This window comes from Herpailurus yagouaroundi, unplaced genomic scaffold (genome assembly GCF_014898765.1).
Source record: "Herpailurus yagouaroundi ecotype Mexico unplaced genomic scaffold, PumYag 569, whole genome shotgun sequence".
Lineage (NCBI taxonomy): Eukaryota > Metazoa > Chordata > Mammalia > Carnivora > Felidae > Herpailurus > Herpailurus yagouaroundi.
The window spans coordinates 7,678,100-7,687,699 of record NW_024412786.1 but is presented as its reverse complement, the minus strand read 5'-3'; the positions used below and the strand labels follow the sequence as shown (position 1 = coordinate 7,687,699).

The window sequence follows — 9,600 nt, the reverse complement described above, 5'->3', positions numbered from 1 at the left end:
GCCCCGTGGGAGCTGGAGTAGGACCCGGCAATGCCTATCGGAAGGACGCCTTCCAGGCTTGGAAGGAGACGAAGCCACAGGCAGGTGTCCCCGAGTGCTCCGGGGGCAGAGTGGACGGAGCGGGGGCGGGGCTGCCGGGAACAGCCTCAGTGGCCCGGCAGCCCGGTCCTCATGGGGACAGCGGTGCTCGGAGGGCAGGTGTTCCCCACCCTGGCCACAAGGAGGCCGGGCTCGGGTCCCTTCCAAAGGGCACAAACAGAACGGTAGCAGCTGAGGCGAGGGGACTGAAACAACTATGTAATGACGGCCGTGCAGCAGGAGATGATGCTGCCTCCCAGCGCAGTGCCACGGGAGCCACGGGAGCCACGGGAGCCACGGGAGAGGCGGGACAGCAGCTGGACCAAGTGTAGTCGCGTGCTTTGGACTTTTATGATCATTTTGCTGTAAAGGATGCGGCCAAAGGCCAAGGAGTGGCCGGTGATGTCATCACAAATGAATATTGGGTCTTTGTCTAGTTCCCGGCACACATTCCCTAAAACCCCTGGTTTTGCAGTGTTGAGAGTGTCCCAGGTGTGTTCCTGCAGTGACTAGTGGCTTATGGACAGAGACTGGCCTCCCGCGAGGCCAGGCGTCCTGAGAGCCCCCGGGAGGGGAGAGGGCGGGAGACCCACCAGTGGCCAGCTGTGAGATCACCCAGGCCCACCCAGCGGGACTGCCAGACAGGCCCCGAGCCCCTGGGCTAGACGGGTGAACACGTGCAGGTGGCAGGAGGGGGGCGCCCCCAGACAGGGGCGTGGACCCCTTCCGCGGCACCTCGCCACCTGCGCGCACGCCTCCCGTGTGGCTGTTCCTGAGTCGTGTCCTTATAATGAGTCGGTAACCCCCAACGTGGGGCTGGAACTCACGACCCAAGATCAAGAGTCACACGCCCCACTGACTGAGCCGGCCGGGCGCCCCTGACTCAAGCTTTGGGGTCACTGGCCCCAGACTCAAGCTGCTGGACCAAGAGAAGGCACGTCCCTGTGCTCACGGCCTGGCGGTTCCGGACCCGGGGATGGACGCTGTGACCGGACGGGCTTCGGGGAGGCACAGAAGGTGTCTGGGGGCGTGGAGGGGGCACGCGGGTCAGCAGGTCACCGTGTCCTGGGCAAAGAGAGCCGCTGCGTTTCTCAGCCTCCCCGAGGGAGTGGGGTCAAGGCGGCCACGTGGCTGAGTTTCACCAAGGGCAAGCAAGGAGGGTGAGGTCAGCGTCTTCTTCCCTTCGAGGTGACCTTGGAGGACACGTGTTCCCAAAGACACTTCGAAGGTGAAGGAGAGCTGGTCAAGCCCCATGAGACCCCATGCAAGGGAAAAACAAGCACCCTGGGCTTCGGGGCCAGGCCTGCGGTGTGGTCAGCCCTCGCCCCGGAGCCCCTGACCCGGAAAAGCCACTGAGCCCGCAGCTGGGTGGCCGCAGGCCCTCGGGGGGCCTGCTGACTGTGCAGACTCACAGGGAGCTGGGGGCGCTCGCTAGGGCGCGGTCGTCGTGAGGACCAGGCGTTCGAGGCCCAGCGGGAGCACAGGAGCTGCGAAAAGCAGATTGCCCGGGAGGAGGCCGGCGAGTGACGTGAGTGCAGAAGGGCCTGGAAGGACAGGGCCCAAAGGGAGCCACTGGGATCACTCACGGGGGTGGCGTGGAGGGGGCTGTCCCACTGGAGGATATGGGCACTGGGCCTGAGAAGAAGATTGGAGGCCAGCCTCCGTGGACGTGGCCCTTGGGAACCCCCTCCTGTGCTGACGTCGGACCCCTGGAACAGTTCCAAGGGCACAGCGTTTACATCAGCGTTCTTTAGGGAAGCAATACTGTGTGCGTGTACGTAGAAAAGAGGTTTGTCGTAAGGGATGGGCTCACGTGATTATGGAGGCTGAGAAGTCGGCGGGCGGGAGCGGGGGGTGGGGGGCAGGGACCAGGCAAGACCGACACTCCAGTATGAGTCTAAAGGCGGGAAGACAGTGATGTGTGGGCTCACACAGTCCGCCAGAGGAGTTCCCTCCTTCTCAGTCCTTTCCGTCTAGTCAGGCCGTCAACTGATTGGGTAAGGCCCACCCACATTAGGGAAGGCCACGTTCTACTCGATCTATGCGTCGAAACGTGAATCTCATCCAGAAGCACCCAGAGACACACCCAGAATCACGTTTGTCCCAATGTCTGGGCCCCCCGTGGCCCAGGTCAGGTGACACAGTTAGCCCTCACACAGGGCTTCTTGTTGTCTGTGATGGTGTGGTGTTCTACCCGATCTCCCCCTTCGGGACCACAGGCTCAGATATGACGAGGATGAGACACAAAGGAAGCCGCAGAAGCTGGGGGTGTCCGTGGGAGTCTGAGCCCGAGCCTGCCGCCTCGGGGAGAAAACATATCCAGCCGGATGCGATGTCCCTGTTGGAGTACTCCATTGTGACACGGGGCCTAACTTCCTCGCAAGGGTCTTAGAGCACCCAGGTCACCCCTAGGCTGGCATTTAGAAGCAGGAGGACGAGAAAGAACTTCGACTATGTGTCTCTGTCTGCTTGGGCGACCATAACTCACGCCACAGACTGTCACGTCCCCATCCTGGAGGCCGGAGCCCGAGGTCCAGGCATGGGCGGGGCCAGGCCTCCCGAGGCCTCTCTCCTGGTGCGTGGATGGCCGTCCTCTCCCTGTGTCCTCGCGGGGGTCGTCCCTTCATGCGTGTCTGTGTCCCCATCTCGTCTTTTTACAAGGACCCCGGTCACACGGGATCAGGACCCGACCCCCCCCCTCCCCCCCCGGTGACGCCGTGTTACCTCAGTCACCTCTGTAAAGTCCCCATCTCCAGATATGGTCCCATCCAGGTTCACCATGTGAATTTGGGAGGACGATTCAGTCCACAACACTGACATAAAAGCACGGGACGTCAGAACATACTGCCTGGTGAGGCCGATGCCTCGTTCCCCGTTTCTGCTGGGACATGGGACAAACGATCACACAGTCGGGGGCCTCAAACAAGAGTTTTGTGGCTCCGCACCGTTCCGGGGGGCCAGAAACGGACCTCAGGACGCCGCAGGGCCGCATTCCCCTCACAGACTCTAAGGGAGGATTCTTTCCTTCCCTTTGTGGCTTCTAAAGCCTCAATCCTCGGCCTGTAGCCTCTTCCTCCATCTGCAAAGCCAGCAGGGCTGTGTCTCAGGATGCGACTCTCTGCGGCCATCCCCCCATCACCTTCTGCGGCTCACTCCCCCTTGTGGCCCTTGCAATGACACTGGGCCACATCTCCACAGCTCAACGTCCTTCACTTACTCACATCTGCAAAGCCCCTGTTGCCGTAGGAGGGGACATTCCCAGGTCCCAAGGATTAGGACCTGGGTACCTCTGAAGACCATTACTTAGCCGACCTCGGCCAGAAACCCCAGCAGCTGTGTTTCGTGGGGGCCCCCGAGGACACCCCACTTGCCGAGGCAGTGAGGAGTGGAGAGTGGAGTGGCCAGGCTGAGGGCAGGGCTGGACTCTGATGCTGGGACCCAACACGGCAGATGCTCACAAGCAGGGACAGGGTGCTGTCACTGGAGCAGCAAGGAGCCAGGACCCAGGCAGAAAACACGGCTTTCCTGGGAGGACAGGGCGGGGGGCAGGCAGCAAGGGTCCTGCTCCGTCTGAACCATCACAGATACCAAAGATGTGTGCCGAGGAGGCCGAGGGCGGCCATCCTGTTATTGGCTGAATTGTGTCCCCCAAATTCTTGTGTCAAAGTCCTGAGCCCCCAGCACCTCAGGGCATGACTGCATTTGGAGGCAGAGTCTTTAGAGACGTAATTCAGGTGAAACGAGGTCATATGGGTTATTCCGGGTGCGTGTGGGGGAGAGGAACTTTTGGAAGGGCGGACTGGCCCTCCGGGTGTGGACCGGCCTCTCCCGGTCCTGCGGAGAATGGGGGCGGCGGGGGGGAGGAAAGCTTGCCGCCGTCTCCGTCCTCGTCCTGGCCTCTGGCCTCCACACCTGGCCCAGAACGTACGCGGTGGGCCCTCCCGGTCTCAGACCTTCAGCCTGCTGACCTGGGGGCCTGCCAGCCTCCGTGAGCGCGGGGCCAAGTCCCTATCATAAGTCTCTGCGTGCATCCGTCCCGCTGGTTCTGTTTCTCTGGAGAACGCTGACCAACACGAATCCCACCAGAGCAGCAGACGACTCAGCCGCTGGGCCGACCACGCGTCTTCGCCAGGCCAGAAGGCACGGGCTCAGGACGTGGCGTGCGGCCAGGGACCTCCTGAATGGTTCCGTTCCTCCCCGGTCCAGAAGGCGTCCTGGGCATCTCTGTCTGGGGGGCCGTCACATCTCCCCCCGACCCTGGGGAGGAAGCGCACAGGGGAACCTCTAGCAGCAGCTGTGACGGGCAAAGGTCTTGGGAGCACAGGTCTGTGTCCACCGAGGGGGGGCCCTGAGCAACCTCAGAGAATGGTCTCTGACCTTGGCCACTCAAATGCTGCCCCACGGGGCCCGTGAGCAGAGTGGCCTTGCCGATAGCCGAGGAAGTCCCTCCCACAAAGGATGACCCCGGTCATGGCTGCTGCCCATTGTCCAACCCGCTGGCCACAGGCCACTGGGGAGCCCCGCTGTGACACCATCCCTTGAGAAAGCTGTTGAGCCCTCTGGAGGCCACCCGGTCACTTCAGACACCCCCACCTGTAAGGGGCAGTCGTCTTCAGCAGAACGGACACTCAGGCCAGGTCAGTCTTCCCCGAGTGCAGGCGCTCAGCCCGCCCCACTCGATGAGGGTCTGCAGTGTTGGATGAGTGTCCTGGGCCCAGGGACTGTGTTTACAGCGTGGCAGGAGGTGCGGCAGTGGGCATGGGTCCCCGTGGAGGCCATACCACTCAGAAGTGGCCAGGCCCACAGAGCCCCGGGACAGCCTTTGGAAAGCTCGGCTGAGGCTCCAGCTTGGGGGGAAAACCTTGAGGCAGGGGGGTCACGATGCAGCATGCAGGGTCCACCCCAAATCACCAAGCACAGGCACTGTGTCCCCAACAAGGCTGGAACCAAGCGGTGTTAGCAGGGGTGCAGCCCACCCTCCCAGCCAGTGACCACCCTGTCCATGCCAGGCCGTGTGGCCGGAGGGGGCACAGCAGGGGTGAGGCCATGTGGGCTGGAGGGGGCACAGAAGGGGTGAGGCTATGTGGGCTGGAAAGGGCGCAGCAGGGGCGAGGCCGTGTGGGCTGGAGGGGGCGCAGCAGGGGTGAGGCCATGTGGGCTGGAAAGGGTGCAGCAGGGGCGAGGCCGTGTGGGCTGGAGGGAGCATAGCAGGGGTGAGGCCATGTGGGCTGGAAAGGGCGCAGCAGGGGTGAGGCTATGTGGGCTGGAGGGGGCGCAGCAGGGGCGAGGCCGTGTGGGCTGGAGGGAGCACAGCAGGGGTGAGGCTATGTGGGCTGGAGGGGGCACAGCAGGGGTGACGCTGTGTGGGCTGGAAGGGTGTCGAGCAGGGGTCCTACTTTAGACCACAGCTGCTGTCTTGTCACTTCATGTTCTTTGTCCTGACCCCACCCGGCAGGCAGGACAAGGAGTCCGGTGACTGTGACCGTCAGGAACAAGCAGGACAACAGTCACACAGCAGAGGCCCGTGTGTCCACGCGGGGCCTCTAGGTGCCCCCCTGACTGGACAGGGGAGCAGCCCTCTCAGAAGGGAGTGGGGACCAGGGGCTCAGACCCTTGCAGGTGACCCCTCGGCCAAGGGCGGGGCCCGCCGGGAGGGAGGGGAACGGGGTTCGGGTAGCACGTTGGCTGTGGCCCTGAGACGGCGTCGGGGCAGGGCTGTGGTCCACTGTCCCTCCCTGGGAAATGCCCAGGGCCAAGGGGAGCTGGGTCCCCCGAGGTTCACCCTGGGGACAGTTTGTACCAGCGAATGATTCCGGGAGGGAGCGTCAGTCCGTGATTTCCATCAGGCCACCTTGGCTCCCAGGATGCACCATGGCATGAAGCTGTTCTCGTGGGCACACCCCTCCACCTGGTCCTCCTCCGGAGTCCTCCCCACGACACGCCTGGCCTGGACATCTGTCCCGCAGGGTCTTTTTCGGGGCACCTCAGCCAGCTCCCCATCACCAAGTCCCTAGGTCGTGTCCGGACCCCTCGCTCGGCTGCCATACCCTCCCCGGGGCCTGACAGCCTGCCCCCCACTCCACCCCCCAGGCCTGGCATCCTGTGTGGTGGGGCCTGGCACACCCCCACTGCTTGGTACAATTCTTTTTATTATTATTATTATTTTTTAATGCTTATTTATTTTTGAGAGAGGGAGAGACGGAGAGCAAGCTGGGGAGGGACAGAGAGAGAGAGAGGGAGACACAGAATTGGAAGCAGGCTCCAGGCTCCGAGCTGTCAGCACAGAGCCCGACGCCGGGCTCGAACCCATGAACCCTGAGATCATGACCTGGGCCGAAGTCGGAAGCCCAACCGACTGAGCCACCCAGGCGCCCCTAACGTTTATTTACTCTTGAGAGACAGAGCGCAAGTGGGACAGAGGCAGAGAGAGAGGGAGACACAGAATCGGAAGCAGGCGGGCCAGGGCCAGGGGGTGTAGACAGCAGACGTCTGTTCTCGAGGTCTCGGGGCTGACAGTCCAGATCGAGGTGTGGGCAAGGGAGGATCTGGTCCAGGCACCTCCCCCCGCTGCTGCCCCCCCTTGGGGCTCCTGGGCCGGGAGAGGCATCACCCTGATCTCTGCTTTCGCCTTCAGCCCCCTTTCTCCTGTGTCTGCCGCGTCCAGCAACCGGGACCCCGTGGCCTGGGCGTCCCCAGCCCCAGCTCTGAGCTTTGGAGCCGAGAAAGCCACGCTTTCAACCCAACTTCCCACTTCCAGTCCACCCGACCCACCCTTGCTCTGTTTCTGCCCCTGTTTCCCTATGGTGCAAGCACCAGAGAAAGCCAAATGCGCCTTTCCCGGGCCCGCTCCCGCTGGCCGCCTCCCCCTCCCCCTCCCCCACCCCCCAAGGTTGACAGCCTCCCATCGGGACACACCTAAAACTTCCCTGTTTTCAGCTTTACGGAGATGCAATTCACACACCGTAAAATGCACTCACCGAAGGCGTATGGTTCAGGGCGCCTGGCTCCCTCCGTGGAGCGTGTGACTCTTGGTCTCGGCGTTGTGAGTTCGAGCCCCACGCTGGGTGTATAAATTACTTAAAAGAATTTTTAAAAACCTTAAAAAAAAAACCCTAAATGTACAGTTTAGTGTTTTTAAAAATACTCTCAGGGTTATGCAACCACCACCACTGATCTAACTTTTCCGCGTCGCAAAAAAAAAACCCTGCGCAAACCCGCTCCGGCCCCCCCCCCCCCCCCCCATCCCTCGATGGTCGCGAATCTTTCTGCCTGTGGGTCCGCCCCACGCGGACGTTTCACATCAATGGAATCATCCAGCGAGCGGCCCTCTGCGTCTGGCCTCCCTCTCCCGGCACAAAGTCCTCAAGGTTGCTCCGTGGTTCGGCCGTGGACGTTTCATTCCGTTTTATGGCCGAGTGACACTCATGTTGCGGATGGACCAGAGTTCGCTGGACCACACTCCTCAACGCCCCGGGGGTTGGGCCGCGCCCCCCCCCCCCCCCCCCGCAGCCGTTGCGAGCGATGCCGCTGTGAACGTTCGTGTGCACACAAGAGTGTGCTCTCCATTTCTCGAAATGCCCCGACGGGGAGGTGCCCGGTCACACGGGAACTCTATGTTTAGCATCTGGAGGAAGTGCCCGTCTGCATTCCGGGGCCAGCCGCCCCGCTTTGCACCCCCAGCGGCCGCGAGTGCAGCGAGGGCTCCGGTCTCTCCACGCCCTCGTCAACACTTGTCATTGTCTGTCTTTTCCACCCTGGTGGGCGAGAAGCCTTGCCTCATCCTGGTTCTGATCTGCATTCCCTGACGGCGGCGTGTGACTTGGCCCCCTGTGTGCTTATCGACCATTCTGTGTCCTCTTTGAAAAAACGGGTATGCACACCCTTCGTCCGTTTTTTACGTGGGGTTATTTGGGGCGTTAAGAGTTCTTTGCGTGCACTGGACGCTCGTGTCTCATCGCATCTGTGGTTTACAAATATTTTCCCCTATGTCGTGGGCTGTCTTTCCTCGCCACTATCCAGGTCTAATTTACATAGTTGTTCTTACTCTGCCTGTGTTTTTGGCGTCCTGTGTAGAAGCCATTGTCTAAGCCAAGGCTGAGGGTCTGCTCAGCCGCCACACTGAGGGCTCCGTCCGCCTGAGATCCCCGTGAGCTGGTGTTCGCGTGAAGCGCGAGGCGGGGCCCAACTCCGTGCCTTTGCATGTGAAGATCCACAGGTCCCAGCATGGCTTGGTGGACAGACTACCCTTCCTCTCCCTGCCTCGTCCCGGGGCCCCTGCCGAGACCACCCGACGACGGGGACTGCGAGGGCGTATTCCTGGCTCTCCAGTGTTTCTCACGGCGGCTCGGCAGCGCGTTTCCAGGGGGGAAGTGGGAGTCCAGTCCTTCATTCTTCTGCTTCAAGACCTGTCTTGGCTCCTCTGCAGCCCCCGCGTCCCCTTGTGGATTTTACGATGAGCTCCTTGAAAGGCCAGCCGGGTTTCGACAGCGACCCCGCGTGCCTGGAGGCTGTAGGTTAATTTGGGGAGTTCAGGGCATTTCAGCGGCATCGGGACTCCCGATCTGGGGACACTGGTATCTTTCCACTCGGTTAGATGGTTTGCATTTCCTTTTGATGATGTTTTGTAACTCTTTGTGCACAAGTGTTACTAAATCCATTCCTGGGTATTTCGTTCTGTTTGCTGCGACGCCTCCGGGACCCCGTTTGCACACTGACCATTGCTCGTGCGTGTTGTTAGCACACTGCTTGTTTTTCAGACGTTAAACTCTTTCCTTCTTTCTTTCTCTCTCTCTTAAATATAAAGCTGTCCCCTCTGGGCCTGTCTCTGCCAAGTGCAGGGATGGTCGCTGACTCCCTCACGGAGCACACTCCGCATAAACTCCCTGCTGGCTTCATTTGGGTGGTTTTGTTCATTGCTACAGGAAATCAAGGCACAGGAGTGGGGTTCAGGGACTCCCCCAACAGGAAGTGTGCTCCACGGGAGCAGTGGCTCCGGCCCCTGGAGCTGTGCCTGGCAAGAAGCCTCCAGTCCAACAAGCCTGAAGGAGGAAGCTGCCTCCTGCCTCCCAGGGGCCAGGCCCTGCTCCACGTGCCTGGGCGTGGGCGTGACCTCACGTGCCACCACCCAAGAGCAGGTGATGGGCACTGCCACAGATGGGGAAACTGAGGAAGCTCAGAGCCAGACCCGGGGAGGCGGGGCAGCAAAGGCCTGCTCTTCCCACGTGCCCAGCACATGGCCACCCTCATCACCCCAGCAGCCTCACCTGCCCTCAGGGTAGCCAGCCCCTCTCAGGGCGCGGCTCTCCCGTCGGGGGGTGTAGCACTGGCAAACCGGACCCCATTCTCTAACCCCTCACGGTGCTATTCCATGCATCCTGGAGCCAGAACAGAAACCCTTCTCGGGACACACCCCCCAGGTACCCACCTGCCCCGATCACACCAACACGTGTCACGTCACCGCCGCCCGTGACGTTAGTGTTGTGCGTCAGGGCGACCGGCTGCAGGGGGCCCGGACTGGACATC

General features: G+C 61.7%; 1 protein-coding gene across 1 annotated transcript in view; it reads left to right on the top strand.

The window, feature by feature from the left end:
* The first annotated feature begins 392 nt into the window (after positions 1-392).
* Positions 393-9,600, top strand: part of CD81 (CD81 molecule) — a 31,202-nt gene continuing 21,994 nt past the window's right edge. The window contains exon 1 of the mRNA XM_040466104.1: positions 393-410. The gene's annotated coding sequence lies outside the window, so the exon portion shown is untranslated. The remainder of the gene's footprint in view (positions 411-9,600) is intronic.